This window comes from Garra rufa, chromosome 16 (genome assembly GCF_049309525.1).
Source record: "Garra rufa chromosome 16, GarRuf1.0, whole genome shotgun sequence".
NCBI lineage: Eukaryota > Metazoa > Chordata > Actinopteri > Cypriniformes > Cyprinidae > Garra > Garra rufa.
The window spans coordinates 26,477,641-26,499,073 of NC_133376.1; the positions used below are offsets into that span (position 1 = coordinate 26,477,641).

The 21,433-nt window shown below is 36.5% G+C and overlaps 1 protein-coding gene and 1 non-coding gene across 4 annotated transcripts in view; both read left to right on the top strand.

Moving 5' to 3' along the window:
- The first annotated feature begins 147 nt into the window (after positions 1-147).
- trnae-uuc (transfer RNA glutamic acid (anticodon UUC)) lies at positions 148-219 on the top strand. Its single transcript has one exon. It is a non-coding gene; the product is annotated as a tRNA-Glu (tRNA).
- Positions 220-1,969: 1,750 nt separating this feature from the next.
- The window catches only part of elf1 (E74-like ETS transcription factor 1), a 56,019-nt gene continuing 36,555 nt past the window's right edge, over positions 1,970-21,433 (top strand). For 2 of the 3 annotated variants that reach the window (XM_073820955.1, XM_073820957.1), the window contains exon 1: positions 20,491-20,732. The gene's annotated coding sequence lies outside the window, so the exon portion shown is untranslated. Of the gene's footprint in view, positions 2,305-20,490; positions 20,733-21,433 lie in introns of those variants that run through there. The other variant, XM_073820956.1, reaches the window with a different exon arrangement.

A 21,433-nucleotide genomic window follows, 5' to 3' on the forward strand; every position in this document is an offset into this window, starting at 1 on the left:
TTTTTAGAAAATTTCTCGACTGCGCATTTATTTCAGTGGACACTTATATAAACATAAGAAGAACGATTTGATACATAAAACAGAGATTTAAGCGTTATAACGCATTCTTCGTGAATGAATGGATAAAAACCGAAGCTTCACACAGCCTCCCATATGGTCTAGCGGTTAGGATTCCTGGTTTTCACCCAGGCGGCCCGGGTTCGACTCCCGGTATGGGAAGTAATGTTTTTAGCTTTAAATGTATGGATTACGAGAAATTGCAGCTAAATAATTAGAAAAAACCCCAAATGCAACTAAAACTTTATTTATGCTACAATTAAATATGCTATTTTAATACTGAATTTAAAAATAAGAAATTTTGATTAAACATCTACACAACTAAGCTTTTATCACGTTACTGGTGTGTTATCATTTTTAGTGGGTCAAGATATATTACTGTATTTTTACAGCACTAATAAGTGGGTCTGGGTTCAATTTGACACTAGGCCAACGCAGTGGGAAATTGATTAGATGTTAACAGTATTGGGGGTAACACATTACAAGTAACTTTTTTCAAGTAACTATTAAAGTAACACATTACTTTTAAATAGACAAAAAATATTCGAACAAGTAACGCAAGTTACTTTGTTTTTTCACTTATTCACTGACACCTATCCAGTTCCATGTTGAGAGAAACTGGCGTTTCCTTCACAATAAGGTTTAATAATTTCACTTTTGGTGTTAAAGGACCCTTACAATTGCCAAAAAATATAACTTTTTTTTGTTATTAAAAACAAATAAATAAGCCCAACCCAATTCACAAAAGTAACACAACACATTACTTTTCATAAAAAGTAACGCAATTAGTTTTTTTTTTCCTTTCTTATGGAGTGACGCAATAATGTAATGCATACTTTTAAAAGCAACTTTATCAAAGCAAGAGATGATAACAATAACAATGTCACACTATTTATCTAGAACTAGCATTATGAGCAGGTAGTTACAAATAAGGGTCAGTAAATAGTGTTCAAAACAAAATATAATAATGAATTGTAATCAAAGCGAGTCTTTTGACTGACATTCATGGGGAATTTGCTTTGAATTACTTCCTACTAGATGTGTGACTCATTGTGTTAAAAAAACAAAGATATTCAAAGAGCATGATGATTAAAAGGGAGAGATTATGTGGTTACTATAAGCGATTTTTAGAAAGAAAGAAAGAAAGAAAGAAAGAAAGAGAGAATGAAAAAAAGTTATTCATGACTGATTAGCCCTTTATTGTTCTGTTTTTATGTCTGTACATTAGGTTTTAAGTCCTACAAAAACATGTAGTGTGCAAATAGTTAATGGGTAAAGTGTGCTTTTTAATCTATGGAAATGTTAAATATTAAAAGACAAAATACCACCGTTAAAAGTCAGGATAATTTATCAAATGTTGTATAAATAAATACAAGTAAATCCCCTGACCACAAACAACACTACTACCCTTGAATTCCCCAAACAGGCTATTCCGATAATGGGCGGTGCAGGCGGTGTGATTAAGGGGTCATCTGTATTTGTGTACATCACAAACTAACGTTCAGTACCATTAAGGGGCTGTCTGAATTTATTTGATGGTACAAATCAACGCTCACTCACCTGCGGGACAAGGACACTTCCATTCAGCCAACATGGACTGATCGCCCTATAACAAAAGCGATGTTTTCACTGCGATTATTACGTTAACCAAAATGAATGGTTGTGCAAATAGGCTCTGGATTACACTGTTTAAACACAACGCGCTGCTAAAGTGTTAATTGAAAGAACACCTAGAGATGTCTCTCATAACTACTGCTATGGTCACATGAAATGAGCCAAAACCGTAAACACTGCTCACATAAACAGTCTTATGATTCGTCGATTAGGTGCCGACGTCATCCATCCCATCCACAACCCTGAAAGACGCGACACTGATTACATGGGAGCGTTTTAGTTTGACGCTTCGGTCGCTTCGCAGGGTAGACGCCGGACCAATCGCTTTCGAGGGAAAATGTGAGCGCAAGGAATTCCCCACGCAGTGAAAACAGTATAACCTTATGTTAGGCAAGAGAAAGCGACAAAGCTCGGTTAGAGCCTCAAAAACAACGAGCTTTTAGAAGATTCTGTCGTTGGGAAAGAGAGGATAAAGTTACTTAATTTTAACAGGAATGAAACGGGAGGGAGGATTCAGATGATGACAGATTGTTCAGGAATTGTTTCATTGAAATGATCGCAGTGTGTCCATCACTTAACGCTACCCCACGCTAAACCTTACAACTTGTACAATTATGGCACGTTAAGATGAAGGTAAGTGCTTGCAAAGTTTGTTCAAATGCTATTACTTAAGATATTAGTTAGATTTAGTTATTTCTCAACGCATATTAGTGCATTTTAGAATGTAAAAAGGCTTTTAGAAGTTTCTCTTTGTGTATCACTGACTGCATGCTCAAGCATTGTTTATGTAATTCAGATATACATAGAACTACTTGGATTTGTTGACATTCTACAAAACCACCATATGTTGTCATCATTCTGATCTCATATGACTGTTTAGATCTGAATAGCCCCCAGGATAGCTTGACCCACTGCTCTGTTGTGCCCCTCTCCCATAACTGTGCACTGAGTTGTTCCAGCATGATTGCGGGCATGTGACTATAATGACTGGTTCAGTGTGAGAATCCCTTGTTTCAGGCTGACATTGCTGGTCAAGACACAGTAAGGGCTTCACATGAGTGTGAACAATCAGTTATCCAGTCCTCAGTGCTGGGGCTTGTGGTGGTGCATCAGTGTTTTCATACAGACCAGCACGCACTTGTAGATTTTTGTATATATATGTATATAACTGGTTTGACTTTGTGTCATTTTCACTACTTGTGACCAGGATCAAAAATTAGCCAAGGCTTCGGGGAAGAAATGGCAGAAGAGTGAATAAAAGGCCATTGATGTGTGGGCAAAAGTGCTTTTATCTATCTGGTATAACATAGTGAGCAGGCAGTTACAGTATGTAAAACAGATGCTAACAGGTCATTTATTGTGTATAGCTTTATTTAGAAGTTAAATTAGTGACTAATTTCATATTGTAACAGAGTATCAAATCCATCTGTTGGTGCATGTATACTCATTTGGCGTGATGTTGTCTTAATTTGTTTTCTTTATTTGTGGTTTGATGTCTCACTCATTGTCTTAACTGTTTAAATCTTTGCCAGATGTTTACATTTTTGGGACACAAAGCTTCCCTGTGAGACATGCATGTTGAAGTATCTGTTTGGCTGTGTTCTCAGCATTCTGGCCATTGGGAGGTGCTGGGGTCAGGGAGTATACTTGTGTTCTCCTGCTTTGGGAGTTTGTGATATTAGTCAGCTCGTTTCATCCAAAAATGTTATCAGCTGGTTCTGATACCCCCTCCCATTACAACAGCCCCCTCCCAGACTTCGTACACCCCAGAGGCTTTTAGATAGCTGGAAATTCCAGTCTTCTGAAACTAATTATCCTCAATGAGAGGCTCTAAATATACCCCTTGGTTGGTGCTGTCTTGAGTCTTTTCTTTCAGAAATACAGTCCTTGGAAATACTCCCCCCTTTTCTTGTTATGACTTTGCATCTCAGAACTCATGGCCAATGACCCTATTGTGCCTTTGAACTGGATTGCCAGAAGGCACAAAGGGGCTCTCAGATGCCCTTACTGCCTCTTTTAGCAGATGAGGCACGTGGCTTGAGATATCCCAGAATGACAATGAGAGGTATGTGGGAAGCGTCTGTCTAGGGAACATCCCCGGTGTTTGCTGTAGAATATGTGGCTGTGACGGCGAATCCCATGTGAATAAGAAGCCAAGTCAAGGAGAGTTATCCTAGGGCAGATTGGCTCCGACTTTGTGTCTTGGCCTGATGGTGTATAGAAAATCACATGAGATATGACTTAATGGGCTGGCTATTGATTTGTCTCCACATTTGAAGACATCAGTCTTTATAAACTCGGTATCCAGGAACTGCATCACCAGGGCATCATCAGCTGAGAGCTTGCTGCAACATGAGCCGCCTCCTTGCAGACAGACTACAAGCATCAGCAAAGATATCTGGAGTGTGCTAGGACAGCACGCATAATATAACGCCTCATTTTTCTGCGTGTAAGCCTTCATCATTCATTGTCACACAACTTACAACATGTGCAAAAATGGATTGAGTAATTGTCTGTTGGGTAATTACTCAAAACTTTGACGTAAATCTTTTAAATATGGTTTTTGGTTCTAGAATGCTGACAAGAATGAACCAGATGATATGCCTTATGTCATATAATTGGTGGGCAAAACGTGAAGTCATTAGGCTTCCACAAGGTGGTGGTGTTCATATGTTAAGCTCAACAATAAGGATGGCCTGAGACCAATTCATAGAACTGTCATTTGGTCTTTTACGCCAGTGTGGCCCTGATTCATTGATCTTGGACATTCATTGTTATTCCTTCCTTTTAAAAATGTGGTTTTCTGGGAGGTGTTCTGTATTGTTTTTGCAAATTCTGCTGGTTTGCCTTCAAGATAGTGTTATCAAGCTTGTTAACATAAACAGCTAGCAAGCAACAAAAACGATACTGACGGTCATCAGTAAAAATCTGTTGAAAACTGCAAGCGAATTGAATCGTATACGAATTTATGGAGTTAATTATATGTGTAATTTTCTGTTTGTTGTAATTTTGTTTAGTAAAGAAAGTGAACATGTTAGCACTTTTAATGAAATATATAAACCCCTTATAGAACCCATTTATTGTAAATATTTCTAGCAAGTATAAAAATACATTGTTAACATAATAAGAACCAATCATGCAGAAACAACAGAAGCAATCATTGTTGTTGAGCCCGGATATGATGCATTATGTAATATAGTGTAGACACAAAACGGAATTTTCATATTAGTCATTAGTTTCACTGTTTGTAATTTTACAAACAAAGTAACTCCTGCATGGAAAGGTGCACCATAGTAGTTTAATGGGTGATTCTATGTCAACTCAACCAAAAAATATTTTCTGTAGAAAGACAAACGCATATAGTGATGAAAGCCAAAATAATAAATGTCAAGGATGAATATTTACTGAGTAATCCACTATTTTGTAAAGGTGGGTCAAAATAACAATGTTCACGTGAGATTTGTAGCCATTTTACAGTGTAAAATGGCTTTAGAATGCTGGCAGCATCATGTTTTGTTTTTACACAGAGATTGGTAGGTCTTTTAGTAAAATCTGTTGACTTTAGCAATCTTTGTTTCAATATATGCCAACAGTGACTTTCTGTGTTTTTTGACTCAAATTTGCATGCCTGTAACTCAAAAGTATTAAAGATATCTTAATGTCCTCTTAGATTCTAGATCCTAACAAGGCGAGACACTGCAGGTGAATAGGGTAAAAAAATAACTAATAGTTATCACCTTACTTACCCAGTTGATTGATTACATTGATAATTGTAAACATTTAATGAAATATGCACTAATTTGCATACATTTCTAGAACAAAAATCTAAACACTGGTTAAAGTCAATTTCAACATTCTTGTTTAATTCTTTGACGTATTAGAGTCAAATGGTTTTTACAGAGGGAATTTTGGGTATCTCATTTTGTCACTCCATAATTCAGAAAATACTTAGAACAGACAGAAAACAATATCTTTTCGCAATTTTTGGGGGAATAATATGTTGTATATAATGAAGCAAATTATATATGAACAAATATAAATAGGAATAAAAATGTAAAGTTTGGTGTGTGTGTGAGTGCTACTGAAGTGGAGATTTCTGACTCCGTGTAGGAGAAAAAAACAAATTTTTAGAAAACAACTTTTAAAAATGTGTCTCGTAATTGAAATCTATTGACACAAATAGATAAGTACTATAAAAGAAACACTTCACAGTGTCTTTTGGATGTTTTCCTTTATGAAAAACAAAAAATCTAAAACTTGACAGGCGCATGAAAAAACAGCATTTTTGCCTGCTGTGTCTCACCTTACCAATTTTTTTGGTATCTTGATCTTGATTCAGGCCCTCGATGGTTCAGTCCCAGAGATATGGAGATCTCAATGTGGTGCCATGCGTAAATTGGTAAATTGTTCACATTTTCAGTGGCCAAAAACCAAATGTGGGCCATTTTACATACAGCTGATACTTATTTTCTTCTGAAGAGGAATATCTAAAGAACAAATAATGTTAAAACTAGAAATGTATCTCTTTTTTTCTACTTATGGATTTACAGGCATGCAAACAAGAAGTGCTTTTTGCCATTTTTGAGCTGTCACCGTTGGCATATAATGAAACAAAGATTGCTGGAGTCATCAGATTTTACTAATAGACTTACCAGTCTCTGTGTAAAAATAACATGATGCTGCCATCTTTCTTTTTCTTTTTTCTTTTACCCCTGTAGACTGGCTCCAAATCTCAGGTGAAAATTAACATTTTGACCCACCTTTGCAATAGTGGTTTACTCAGTAAATATTCATCCATGACATTTAAAATTTTGGCTTTCATCACTATATACATTTGTCTTTCTACAGAAAAAATAATAACAAAGTCAAAAATTTGCGCTGCATGGGAATTTTCTTGTAATTTGGTTGATTTGACACGGAATGACCCTAATGGAACATTACTTCAGTTTTGAAATGTAGAAGTTAGGGACTTTTGCATTGTTCCCCATATAAATTACTGTTGAGAAATGGCTCTTAGTAAAGTAAAAAGTGGAGACGGGTGATTCTCACACATCCCACCTATTATGTTTCCAGAATGAAATCATTTCAATTTGAAGCCTGTTCCTGACACATTTCCTTAGCACAATTGTGTCATTTACAAAGAAATCTTGTCTTCTGTTTGTGTTTACATTAGATTAATATTTTGGTTTGTGTAATGTTCTGCTGCTGTAACCTTGCTGTTCAGATGGCAGTAGCCAAATATGTGGGTGTTTTATTAAGCAAGGCATTATAGAGATACAAGGCCGACTGCCTTTGTTTTGACTAAAGAAAGACAAATATGGAAAGCTTGGGTATTTTTTTAGCAGGCACATCTTATTGCTGGTGGCTGGTGTTGGTAAAAGGAGGGTTTGCTTTTTACAGACGTTACATTGACTGAACTTTTAATATAATTAGAAACAGTTTTATACTGTACATTCATGTTTTCAGGTCCCAAAACTCAGTTTCAGTAGACCTCAAATGACATTTTAACAGTTGTTTTTTATTGAAAGTCAATGTGTGGAAAAAAGTGACGTGGGATGTTGAGTAAATGTTCTTGAGTGTGTTTGAGATTTAGATGGTCCATTAAAGGGGCAGATGTGACTAATTTATCCAGCTGATTTACACTTGAGAGTAAAAACTGTCTAATGTGTAAAGTATCACGGCACATTAAATGAGACTGTTATTACTGTACATCAACGCCAGTGTGACTCAGTCCAGTAAAACGTTCATTCAGGGACTGCCTCGCTAGACAGGGCTAAAATAAAGCAGTCAAAGTAAAAACATATATTTTTTAAATACTGTACCTGTTTACTTATTTATTTTGTTTGTATTTTAGAACAGTTGGTCGTTCCTCCCTCAGGCTTGGATTTAAATTATTTAAATAGACTGAGACATTAGGTATTCATCTAGCATAATGCTTTCCAGTGTCTGGTCCTCAGAGAGAAAACATACCATTTGACCATTTAAGCTCTAAAACAGACCCCACAACCATCATTAGCGGCTCAGCTTCTGTTGTATTTCACTATAATGTGTGTGAAAGGCACTGCCAATTTAATGATCTGAAATAAGTGGCAAGGAAGTTACACTGATAACGAATTAGGATTTACTTTATGTAGTGTCAAGTGTCACAGCGCTTATTGTGTTTTTTTCCCACTGCTCTGGTCAATACTCTCCATGCACAGATGTGTTATTTGGACTGTCTGGAATGTTGGCCTTGCTCTTTGTCTAATGTTTAATTAGTTGAGGTTTTGTGAGGATCGTATACTGTCTGCTAAGGGATGGTAACTTTCTTGTGCAGACCAAATAATAATAGAGATAGTGGAGAAGATATTGATGTTTCGACAGCATTGTTACATTTGTGGTGTAAACTCAGAATTTATTTTCCTCCATACCTGATTGTAGTCGTTTTGTTAACTTTATCCAGCACAAATGGGACAGTTTACCCAAAAATGAAACCTGTGTAACTTCTTCTTTTCTTTTGAACTCCAAAATAAATATTTTGAATAAACTTGCCCTTTGCTGTAGCACTTATGACGTTCTTTAAAATTTCTTGTGTTCCACAGATGAAAGAATGTTACAGTCATGGGCAGAATGATTGGCTCCCTTGGTGAATATAAACAAAGAAGTCTGAAAATAAATCTACATTGTTAATCCTTTTGATCTTTAATTTGACAAATTCACAAAAACATAACCTTTCATTGAAGTAAAACAATTGAAAATAGGGGGACAGTCTCCTTATAAAATAAATGTTTTTCTCAAATACACATTGGCCACAATTATTGACACCCCTAGAAGTTATTACGAGTAAAATATCTCTGAAGAATTTTCCATTTTATATTTACTGTACATTTTTAGCACACTTGGGTGACTACAAATATAAATTTGTGTAGCCACAATATAGAAATATGTGACCCTGGACCACAAAACCATTCACAAGGATACATTTTTTGAAACTGAGATTTATTAAGAAATAAGCTTTCCATTGTACAGTTTGAAAATCTGGAATCTGAGTGTGCAAAAAAAAATCTAAATATTAAGAAAATCATATTAAAATTGTCCAAATTAAGTTCTTAGCAATTACTAATCAAAAATTAAGTTTTGATAGGAAAAGAATAGGTAATTTACAAAATATCTCCATGGAACATAATTTTTAATAAATATCCTAATGATTTCTGGCATAAAAGAAAAATTTTGACCCATACAATGTATTGTTGGTTATTGCTACAAATATACCCGTGCGACTTATGACTGGTTTTGTGGTCCAGGGTCACACATATATGTGACCCTGGACCACAAAACCAGTCATAAGGTTAAATTTGACAAAACTGAGATTTATACATCATGTGAAAGCTCAATAAATAAGCTTTCTATTGATGTATGGTTTGTTAGGATAGGACATTATTTGGCTGAGATACATCTATTTGAAATCAGAAATCTGAGGATGCAAAAAAATCAAAAAGACTGAGAAAATCACCTTTAAAGTTGTCCAAATTAGGTTCTTAACAATGCATATTACAAATAAAAAATAACATTTTGATATGTTTACAGTAGGAATTTTACAAAAAAATTTACAAAAAAAGAACATGAACGTTACTTAATTTCTTAATGATTTTTGGCATAAAATAAAAATCAAACATTTTGACCCATGCAATGTATTTTTGGCTATTGCTACAAATATACCCCAGCGACTTAAGACTGGTTTTGTGGTCCAGGGTCACATATGAGGGAACACAAAGGCCAAATTGCCTTAATTGTCCAACATAAATAGAAAAACCAAAGAATATAGTTCTGATGTGCAGCAAAAGATTGGTAAGCTTCACAAAAGTTTGTTGGCCGTGAGAAAAGAGCTAAAGCATTGAAAATTCCCATTTCCACTATCAGGGCAATAATTTAGAATTTCCAATCAACCGAAAATGTTACAAATCTGCCTGGAAGAGTATCTAAACTGTCTTAAGCCTGGGATACACTGTGCGATATTATCAATCGTTGCTCTTGGCTCTAGCTCAAACTGCACGACAGAATCGCAGGGTGTAAAAGTTCGCAGCTCACGATTTATGTTCTCACACTGTACGACCCGATGCTCTTATGCGATCTTACCGCTCACACTGTGCGTCCAATATCGCACGTCGGACTTGAAACAGAAGAAGAAGAACAACAAAAACACGGTAGTAGGATGCTGACAAGGAATGATGAGGGTCACCAGAGCAAAAAGCGCTCGATCTCGTGCCTTTCCGTGAGTTCGTGTAAGCGCATGGACTTTTTTTATCTTTTTTTTTTATGATGTTATTTGTATCTGAAGAATGTTCTTTTTTATTATTATTTTTTTTTTATTGAACTTTTGAAATAACAGAACATGTTGCTTCCTTCTAGTGATGGGTCGTTCTTGAACGATTCGCTCATTTTGAACGAATCTTTAATGTGACTCGGGACAAACGAGTCGTCTCGGGGAGTGATTCGTTCAGTCGCGCATGCGCAACATCCTATTACTGGAATTAGTTCACCTGTTTTTAGAGTCGTTAGGCGAGGTGAGCGAACCATAGACTAAAGTAGACATAGACTTAAATCTAAGCCCTAGCCCGGCCCTGGTCCGAGACGCACAGGCTGTAGCCCGGCCCGTGTCCGACAGCTTATCAAAAATTTTGGCCCGAGTCCGACCCGAAGCCCGTCTTTTTTTCCGCCAAACAGCTTATACTGTTACAGCCATTAAAATAGACCAGATTTCGTATTTAATAGAAAGTTTATGTTTTTTCGTTTCGGTTTTTTTATCAGAACAATTTAGAGAAAAGTTTGGAGTTTTTTGTTTGTTTGTTTGTTTGTTTGTTTGTTTTTTAAATGTAAGTTAGTTTTTTAAGTGACATCGATATCCAAGCGGTATGTGGTCCACAGTGTGTTTACTCAATTTAACCATATATCAAATCAACACTTGACTAGTCTACAATGCAATTCACAGATATAAAACAAACATCAATATAGCAAAATGTTAGATTTAAAGTTTATTATCACCATCTCAGAACAAAGGCATTTCAAACAGGGCAGGCAGTTCTGCTGCGCAAAACCGGAACATACAAAGTCGCAGTGGTAAAGTAAACGAATATTGAACAAATATATAAAGAATAAATAATAATATAGAAAACTTAAAAAACACAACTTTACCACGTGGCTGAAAATCTCTCTGCGGTATGTGAGCACAGTGGAGCGGCAACAATTTCCCCCGCACTCCTTGCATTTAATAATCCAGCTCCACTCCTCTCTCACTGATGTCAGAAACACCGCTCCGCGTCAAAAAACAAAAACAAAAAAAACAAACAAATTAAGTATGTTTGAAATGTAACAGTCCTGTTCATAAAATATAATAAAATAAAATAACAGGAGAGTTTCAAACATAGTGTGCAATATTTGTTCCGACCACAGCTAATAATTGTCAGCATTAAAAGAGTATTGCTGCTTTATCCAGTGCAAAGTTTGTAATGAAAATAATACGTTTTCGTCAGTTATTTTACCTACAGATCACATTATTTCTGATTTGAGTGATCCATCTCTATCAAGCTAAACAGCGGTGGTGGAGCGCTCTTGAAGAGAGTGAAAACCATGACGCTCCGACTTTTAAAAAAATCCGCTCCTTCCTCCATTCAAAATCACACCGCTCCACTCCGCGCTCCGCTCATACTCTGCTATGCGCGAGAAATCACTGGCGCTTCCGGGGACGCACGCATGAAATCATGAAATCACGCCCGATATATGTGCAAGTTATGACGTGAAAATTGGCCCGAAGCCCGGCCCTAGGGGCAAAAAAAAAAAAAATTCGGGCCCCGACGGGCTCGGACTCAAATGCAGGGCTCTAGACTAAAGACCCAGGCAAACAATGATTTAATATTTTCTGTTTCTTATAGCATTATAGTTTTGTTTTGTTTTGTTTTGTTTGAAGTGTGATTAACGTTTGTGTCAGCAGTAGATGTGTTAGGGAGGTTAAAGGCTAACATTTGAATTATATTTATTGTTAAAATGAACGAAATTACTCGAAAAAAGATTCGTTCATTTTGCTGAACGAGACTCAAAGGTCCGAGTCGGTAAAATGATCCGAACTTCCCATCACTACTTCCTTCACTTTCACTTTCGTGTTTGCACAGGCGCAGTGCCAGAGTTTTGGGGTAATCAGGTCGTAGACGCTCGTAGCATTGCTTCAACGGTGCGATACACTCACGAGGGCCGACCAGAATTTCAAACCAGTTTGATTTTCATCCGACCATACGATTGTCGATCGTGAGAGGGTAATCGCTTCTCGTTACCCTGTGTATACTACACGATGTGAGACGCACGAGTCAGCTGAAAATCGGCCCGATCCAAGAAATTCTCGCACGAGTGAAAAATCGTGGCAAAAAGGGTCAAAAATCGTACAGTGTATGCCCGGCTTTAATGGAAGGTGAGGAGGAGAGTTCGAGTGGTCAAAGACTCTCCAAGGATCACAGCTGGAGAATTGCAGAAAATAGTAAAGTCTTGGGGTCAGAAAGCATAAAAAAACCAAACATCATCCATATCACCACATGTTGTTTGGGAGGGTTGCAAGAATAAATCAAGAAAAGAAAATGCTCTCATCCCAACTCCAGGATATTTATTTGCCAGACACTACTGGATCTTCTAACTAAACTTAAAAATAAGCTTTTTGGCAGCAAACACACAAGATGAGTTTGGTGAACACTGGGGGGAAAAAATACCCCATGTCCGCGGTTAAATAGACTGCTGGATCTTTAATATTGTGGGCCTATTTTTTCCAGAGGTCCTGGACATCTTGTTCAGATAGATGGGATCATGGATCCTATCAGATACCAACAGATAAAAATTCGAAACCTGACTGTCCCTGCTAGAAATCTTATAATGGGCCATGTTTGGATCTTACACAAGGACAATGATCCAAAAACAGAAATTAACACAAAAATAGGTCACTGAACATAAAACTAAGCTTCTGCCAAGGCCATCCCAGTCCTCTGAACTAAACCCTATAGAATTGGGCATGGACCTTGAAATGGACATAGAAATCTGAAGGGTCTGGAGTAATTTTGGATGAAGAAATGGTCTCTGATCTTTTGTAAAGTGTTCTCCAAACTCATCAGGCATTATAGGTGAAGACTCTGGTGAAGAGCTTTTGTAAATGTGACCCTGGTCCACAAAACCAGTCATAAATAGCACAGGTATATTCGTATTAATAGCCAACAATACATTGTATGATATCCAAATTATCGATTTTTCTTTTATGCCAAAAATCATTAGAATATTAAAGTTCTCTTATTATGCCTTTTCAAAAACGACCTTTCATGCGGTGTGTCATGTAGCTGTATGTGAACATAAACTACCTGCAAAGTTGTGAAGCCGAAAGTGCACGATAAATAAAGTTATTGTCTATCAAAATACAGAGTCGGCTCACTATTGCTTAAACCAGTCATCAGGAATTCGGATCTTTTTCTGTTACGGCTACACGTCGCAAAGTAACACATTTGCATAATGTCCGCCCACATTCTACATCGAGAACCATTATTTTACTGACGACTGTTCTCGGGAAATACAATGCGACATTCACCAAACGCTTGCTCTTAAAAGATGGATCAGTGGCCAGTTTATCAGAGGCTTGCTCCTCTGAACCTCTACCTGCAAGTATGGTTAATAATTTTTGATTGTATTTTCTAACGATCATTCAAAATATGTAGTTGTGTATGTTGTAAACCCTACAGGTGTCTTGCTAACCGGCTAACTCACACTTCTATAGTTATGTTGTTCAGCTGTGGGCCCACTGTAGTCTAAAAATGTATCGATTGACTGTCTGTCTATTAGTTGAAGTAATGATAAGGGATGGTACGTGGTTTTACACAGTATAATGCCTTATATAATGTTGAAGTTTACAACATAGAGGTGTGCCCGTTTCGCTTACATAAGCAAATTGCAAGCACTTTCCACGATAGTATGTGCTAGCTAGTTGAAGTATTCTCCTGTCCTTCTTGCAAATCACACCGTGTCTTCACCGGACACGACCGTTGTCGCGCTTTGCTGCATCCAGTGTAGACAGCATAGTATTTTGTCACGCCACACCGCTCGCAGCCGGAGTAGACACGGTGTCAGTTTCTTGTCGATCAGCTACTTCAACCGTTTCATCATCAGACTCCGGCTCGAATTGGTAAGGTACAATCGATACCATCTTTTCTATGTATTGACAAGTCTCCAGGGCTGTCATTCAGTAATGGCAATGAATGGGCTTTGCACGCGCTGTACGCGGTAGACCAATCATAAAGGACTGCGCCATCTGACCAATCACAGCAGTGAGGGCTCACGAAAAGGACGGGTTTAGAGAGACTGATTCTTCGAACTGCTTCGCACGAGTCGTTTACGAATCATTTAGAAATGAGGTAAAATGAAATCTAGTTTTGAAGAAAAAACTAAAGTGTTTTTTGAACTTGCATACATGTAAACCCGTTTTAGGAGACTCATAAAACAATATTACCAACCTTTAAAATAGCATAATAGGAGCACTTTATGTAAGTAAAAATCATGTTCCATGAAGATATTTTGTAAATTTCCAACTGTAAATATATCAAAACGTACTTGTTGATTAGTAATATGCATTGCTAAGAACTTAATTTGGACAACTTTAAAGGCGATTTTCTTAATATTTAGATTTTTCTGCATCCTCAGATTCCAGATATTCGAATAGTTGTATCTCAGCCAAATATTGTCCTAGCCTAGCAAACCATACATCAGTGGAAAACTTATTTATTCAACACTTATTTAAAAAAATGGACCCTTATGACTGGTTTTGTAGGAGGTTTCAAAAAGTATTAAATAAAAAGTCAATAATTGTGGCCAACTTGTATTTGAGAAAAATATTTATTTCAAAATGAAATTGTCCCCCCTTTTTAAATTGGTTTGCCTCAATGAAAGGACAGGTTTTTGTGAATTTTTGGAATAAAAGACCAAAAGGATTAACAATGCAGAATTATTTTTATAGGCTTCTTGGTTTGTGTTTACCAAGGGTGTCAATAATTCTGGCCAAAAAGTTGTTTCTAAACAACTTTAACAGAATGACAGAATTTTCATTTTGCTCAGAATTATGAGGTGTTCCAAAAATTAAACATTCTTTTAATGACAGTCAAGATGGCCTTGCCTCATTCCACCTATTATGTTTCCCATATTACCTAACCAGTAGTTAGAAATTTACAAAATTACAGCGATAACAAATCTTAACTCTGTGGAGCTATGGGTTAATATATTAAACTTGTAATGCAAGTCTAAATAGCTGGAGGCTTTTTTTTCTTTCAGTAGGAGTGTCCTTATTTACCTGTTAGAGACGTGGACACTTTATCACATATTGTGGGTCATGGAAGGAATGACTCAACACCTTAGTGTGCAGTAGCGGAATTTCCTTTAAAACTCCCTTATCCCACTTGACATCCACTGATTTTTTTCTGAGGTCAGGAATGTTGTATCTGTTCATAATCCCACATCTCTTGTCATTCTTAGTGGACGGAGATATCCCAAGGTTGAGCAGATGTAATCTTTTTGTCCACATTCGTATTTACAAAAGCTGTTACCTTGGAATCCTGTGGATTGTGGCGTGGCATTCAATTAACCTTTACTTTGTAAGTGTATTGAAGCATGCATTGAACTGAATTCTGGTCACAAAGGACTTTAGAAGGTCATGTTTGTGGTAAAAAATTGTTGGTAAAGCCACTAAAACATACACATACAGGCATGTTTATGTCTGTTTAAAGCTATAATTCCTACAAGGCAGCAGATTTTAGTATTTTAACTTTATGGTGCTTCTGTCTGGATTTAATTAGAATGCTTCACCGCTTTTTCTCTTGCCCCTTGGTCCTTTGAGGATGGCCCTTAACCAGGATGCTATGGAGGGAGGGCTTTTCTTTGTGCACAAAGCCTCTTGAAGCAGTTACCACCTGACCTCGGGTTTCTCGCAAACAACACGACCAGCCCTGAGAAGTGCTTTGTCTTTGTCGATTATCTCAAGGCTATGTCTATTTTTGGACCTGTTCTTCTAATATGCCACTGTTTTCTATCACCCAGTGATGTAAGTAATATTATAAAGGGCACTGTGGAGTTCCGTTGCATCACAGATAATAAGCGTTTACAAGTTATTTAATGTTCTCACTACAAACTGTAAAGATTTTATATCAAGACCGAACATGTCAGTTGGTTAGAGTAAATTGACTTTAACCTAGGAATGTGTGTACATTAGCATTCCTGAGAGTACTCAAGCCACAGTTATACGTGTATGTCAGCAGCAGTATACAGAAAAAAGAGCTACTCCGGACATGGGTAAAACCAAAGTGTGCCATCTACATTTTTAAAACAGGCACACAGCAGAAAATGAGGCCTTCTTGTGGCTCGGCTGTGTTTAGCTTGGACTCAGTCATGCAGTGCTAGTAAAGGCGAGTGGGCTGGTTTTATTTTTAGGCTGTATAGGAAAGGTGTGTCTTTTGAACTTTGTCAGCAAAGGCATGTGATCAGGTTGCTGTGAGAGCTACTGAATTCTCTCAACACTCTCTGTAGAGAAAAATTGTTTTTCTTCCTTCATTTCTTTTGCTCTTTTATTGTAGTGTGAATTAAATTACACACACTGCATAGTTTATCCAAGGTCATATTTGTATATAAACATGCAAATATTATATTATATTACATTGATCTATGCCTTGAACATGTAATTTGACCAATTAGATAATTACAGTCATTTTGTCTTTTATTTCTATTGAGGCTAATATGCCCTGTTCATCTATTATTTCATACATATAGGGCCCTATGAAATCTGTTACATTTTTTTTCCCCAAAGTTTTTCCAAATTCTGTTTTTGTCTATTTAAATTTATGTTTTAATGGTTATATATATATATATATATATATATATATATATATATATATATATATATATATATATATATATATATTAATATTAATAAAGAACATGTCTTATTAATTAAAATCATGAAACAGACAATTTAACAGCAGTTTATTAAAAGATTAACAAAAATAACATTTTAAAGGCCCTATGAAATACCTCAAATTCAGTTTTATTTTTACCAGTTTTTGTGATTAATTTCCTGGATTCCATTTTAATAGTTGCATTACTTTTTAATAATCAAAAGCATGTCTAATTATTTGATTTTATAAATAATTAATATATTATTATTATCTTACTTTCTTTATTTCTTCCTTTTTTTTAAGAATTACTGGGTTGTGTTTACATTTTTCTGGTAAATACATTCTGGTAAATAATTTTCTGGTCAAATATAATAAGATTTACAAAAGATAAACAAAAATTACAGTAAAAGTACTGTTATTACTTTAAGTAAAATAATTCTGTCACAGTTTCTTCAAGTTAAACCAAACTTTTATTTTGACAGGTTGCTGTGAAGACCTTCAGGTTTCTGTTTGTATATGATATGACAATAGATTTCCTCAAAAGAAATGGTAAAAGACTCTTGAAGTGACTCTCAGAGCAGTTCTAAAGATTGTTTGTGTTCATCATGTAGGCTACTCATATATTGAGGCGCCAGAATCTGAAAACACAGCGAGCATCACGTGTGCTTCAGTGTATGTGTAGTTAACGAAACTGCGTGTCTGTGCCATTCTTTCACACAGAGACATGCAGAACATGCAGGTTTGTATTAAAATAGTACTTTTTGAGGATTAATATTCACAGATACTACGTTTGATTTATTTATCCCAAATTAGGCAAATTCTGTAACGTTCCGCGTTACAGAGTAAATTCCATTTTTATGACTGGATTCCGCAATTTCGCGTTTTCCACATCACAGAAATCATAGAGCCCTAATACACAAGCAAAACTGTCAATTTAAACGTGTTTAAACAAACAGTTTTACTCTTATTATAATTATAATTTGACTATGTGTTTTGTATTTGTTGGGTGCTCTGCCATTTCTAGGGAAACAATATCATATGCAAATCTTGTCTCTTTGTGCATTTATTTCTGATGTGGAGCCTGTTGGACTTGTTTGATATGCCCCACTTGATGTCACAGACGGTTTATATATCATTGCTTCATGTCATACGTATTGTTGGCATAGAGGGGCAGGTGCTTGCTGCGTGTTTACAGACTTTTCCATCACGTTCTCAGCGCTGTATTGAACATAATACCCAGGACTCCATCTAATGGTGTATATTTTTCTCCCTTTTTTCTGCTTTCTTGTAATCCTCTTTAGTCTGTGAAGGATGATGTGTATGCAATACATAATACTATGGCTTCATATTCTTAAGCAAGTTGAGAACACGCCCACTAGACTGAAGGTTACCCAAGAGGCCCGACTCCTTTTTTTACTCCCCAGCAGTTCATTGGCACAGTCAAGGTTTCTCAGAAAGAGGCAGGTAGTTGCCGGTAAGCCCTAACGTAACTGTCGTTGTAGTTGGCAAAGTGTCAATTAAATGACTATTTGTCTGTTTAGAGTGCATTCACTGTCTCATTTACTAGTATAAATGGTGCGTTGACAAAACCCACTGCATTTCAGCGCTTTTCACTAAGCCACGCCATGCCACAGACTCTGGCTTCCTGTTTGTCAGCTGGATTGTCTCAGATAAAAATGCTTGACAAGGACTATGAAACCTAATGGGAGATTGACATTAATTTGGTATCATGGTCACTTTATTAGGGGAATTTGGCGCAGAGAATTCATCCTCATGTTGTCCCAGTCCTGTAAGACTTTCGTTCTTCTGTGGAATGTAAAAGATATTGTGAGAAATGGCTTGCTGTTTATATGTGGTTTTGGACCCCATTGAGTTTCATTGTATAGTCAAAAACAGTTCTTCAGTTCTTCAAAATATATACAGTTGAAGTCAAAAGTTTACACCTTGCAGAATCTGCAAAATGTTAATTATTTTACCAAAATAAGAGGGATTATACAAAATGCATGTTGTTGTTTTTTTTATTTAGCACTGACCTGAATAAAATATTTCACATGAAATACATTTACATATAGTCCACAAGAGAAAATAATTATATTATATAATATTATATAAATAAAGTTGAATTTATAACAATGACCCTGTTCAAAACTTTACATACACTTGATTCTTAATACTTTGTTGTTACCTGAATGATCCACAGCTGTTTTTTTTTTTTTGTTTGTTTGTTTAGTGATAGTTGTTCATGAGTCCCTTGCATTTTTGTGTATTTGAACCCTTTCCAACAATGACTGTATGATTTTGAAATCCATTTTTTGACACTGAGGACAACCGAAGGACTCATATGCAACTATTACATAAGGTTCAAATGCTCACTGATGCGCCAGAAGGAAAAATAATGCATTAAGAGCCAGGGGTGTAAACTTTTGAACAGAATGGTGATGTGTAAATTTTTCTTATTTTGCCTAAATATCATGTATTTTTATGTAGTACTGCCCTTAAGAAGCTACAGAAGATACTTGCATGTTTCCCAGAAGACATAATAAGTGAAATTTACTTTTTTCAAATTCAAAAAGTTTTCACCCTCTGGCTCTTAATGCATTGTGTTTCTTTCTGAAGCAGCAGTGAGCTTTTGAACGTTCTGTAATAGTTGCATATGAGTCGCTCAGTTGTCCTCAGTGTGAAAAGTTGAATCTTATAATAATACAGTCATTGTTGGAAAGGGTTCAAATACACAAAAATGCTGAAAAACCACAGAATTTGTGGGACCTGAAGGATTTTTCTGAAGAACAGCAGGCAGTTTAACTGTTCAGGACAAACAAGGGACTCATGAACAACTATCACTAAACAAAAAAAAAAGCTGTGGATCATTTAGGTAACAACACAGTATAAAGAATCAAGTGTATGTAAACTTTTGAACAGGGTCATTTTTATAAATTGCTATTCAGCTTAGCTATTCAGTTTAGTACTACATAAAAAAGAACATGCATTTTGTATGATCCCTCTTATTTTGGTAAAATGTAGCAGATTCTGCAAGGTGTATGTAAACTTTTGACTTTAACTGTGTTTTTTGTGTTCCGTAAAAGAAATTCAGGTTTGCAATAACATAAAGGGTGAGTATATGATGACGGCAGTTTCCAACCAAACCATGCAGCAGAGTCACAATTCTGTACTTTCCCTTTGGTCGAAAGAACGTAGTGACGTAGAAGTCAGTGGTAGGGGCTCTAATGAATTGGAAGTGTTTCTTGTCCGTGTTCTTTTCAACAGTGCAACCAGGTGGGGCGGCTCTTCCAGTTTATAACGCATGCCGTTTTTCATGCCTCATATCAAACATAAAGCCTGCTTTATGGGGTGTCATATAGCCTGGAGGGCCACTCCCATTTCACCCACTCAAACAAGACCTCTGGTACCACTCAAAACAAGAAGTACAAAGAGATCTAGTCAGTTGATGTGGATTCAGCTTTCGCTCTCCCTGAAACATCTCGTCTTGAAAGAGCATTTCATCTGGTTAGAATTCCCCGCGCCTGCTTTACTCTTGCCACGTCTACGTCGACTTGATGAAAACCTTTACACTCTTACCCAGTCTTGTGTTACCCGTCTCACATAGCTCAAGGTGTAGTCTGATTGTTACTTTGTCCAGGTTTCCCCTCCCCCACTGCACACGCTAGCCAATCGAAACTTCAGCTCGAGCTCACCTGAACTCATTTGCATATTAGCTCTGCCCTTGCAGCCGATTGGCCACATGCTGAAGTTCTGTTTTACAGCCTTTCTGTCAGTGGTTACTTGGGGGATGAGTCACAGTGAGAGAGCGCTCTGCTTTGCAGTACTTCTCTTTTTTAAAGATTTCAACCCACTGCCATTGCCCTCCCCTACACTGTTCTCATTTTCGCTCCATCTACCACTAAAGTGAGTGGGAGAGGCAGAGGGCAGGTCAGTGTTCAGCACCTTGAACATGCCATTCGATTCGCTTTAGACACACCCTTGGATTATTATTTTTTTTACTCCCGTCAACGTAATCTCTCTCTTTTTCTTTTTTAACATTATTTCTTTTTTATCTCATATTTTTCCAACATTGTGATATGTTTTCTACCATAACCATGGAGTTTGACATGAAACCCCTGAACCTTTAAGGTTAGTGACTATTTTATATCTTTACGATGTGATAGTATGTAGTTGTAAATCTGTTAGCGCCAAGTTTCTGTTGTATGCATTCTTCTGTAAGCTTTATTGTTTATTACATATATACACGTATATGCAAAACGTATTGAGTTTATTATGAAGCTACATTGTCTTATTTATTTTTTTTAAGTCAAAATTTTAAGTTTTTATATATATATATCCTATATTACATTAGTGCAGCTAAACAGTTTGGTTTACATTTTAATAATCACCTATTGGGCGCATGATCAACAATTATATAATAAATTGCTGCAGACGTGTGTAGTAACAGGTTTAGCGCCATTTTCCCTACATGACAGACCATTTTGCAGTCGTACAAATCTAACAAAGCATATTTAGTATATAATATTTGGTATTTACAAGTTTATAGTCAAATGTTTTGAAAGTATTGTTGCCTTATATGGGTAACGAGAGTGAGGTAGGCAATCATGTTTTGTAAGTCTATTGACCAAGCCCATACGACGGTTAGAGTGGGTTGCAATGTCAAAATAAACTTTTCGATTACATCTTAGCCTGTTTTACCTATGCTTACAAAGTTGCCAACGACGCACAATGCATACAAATATCCTTTGCACCAATGCTGTTCACGTAAGTGATGGTTTTGCTGTTATAGTGTGTCACTGATTCCATTACGTGGGCTTGTAGATTTCAGT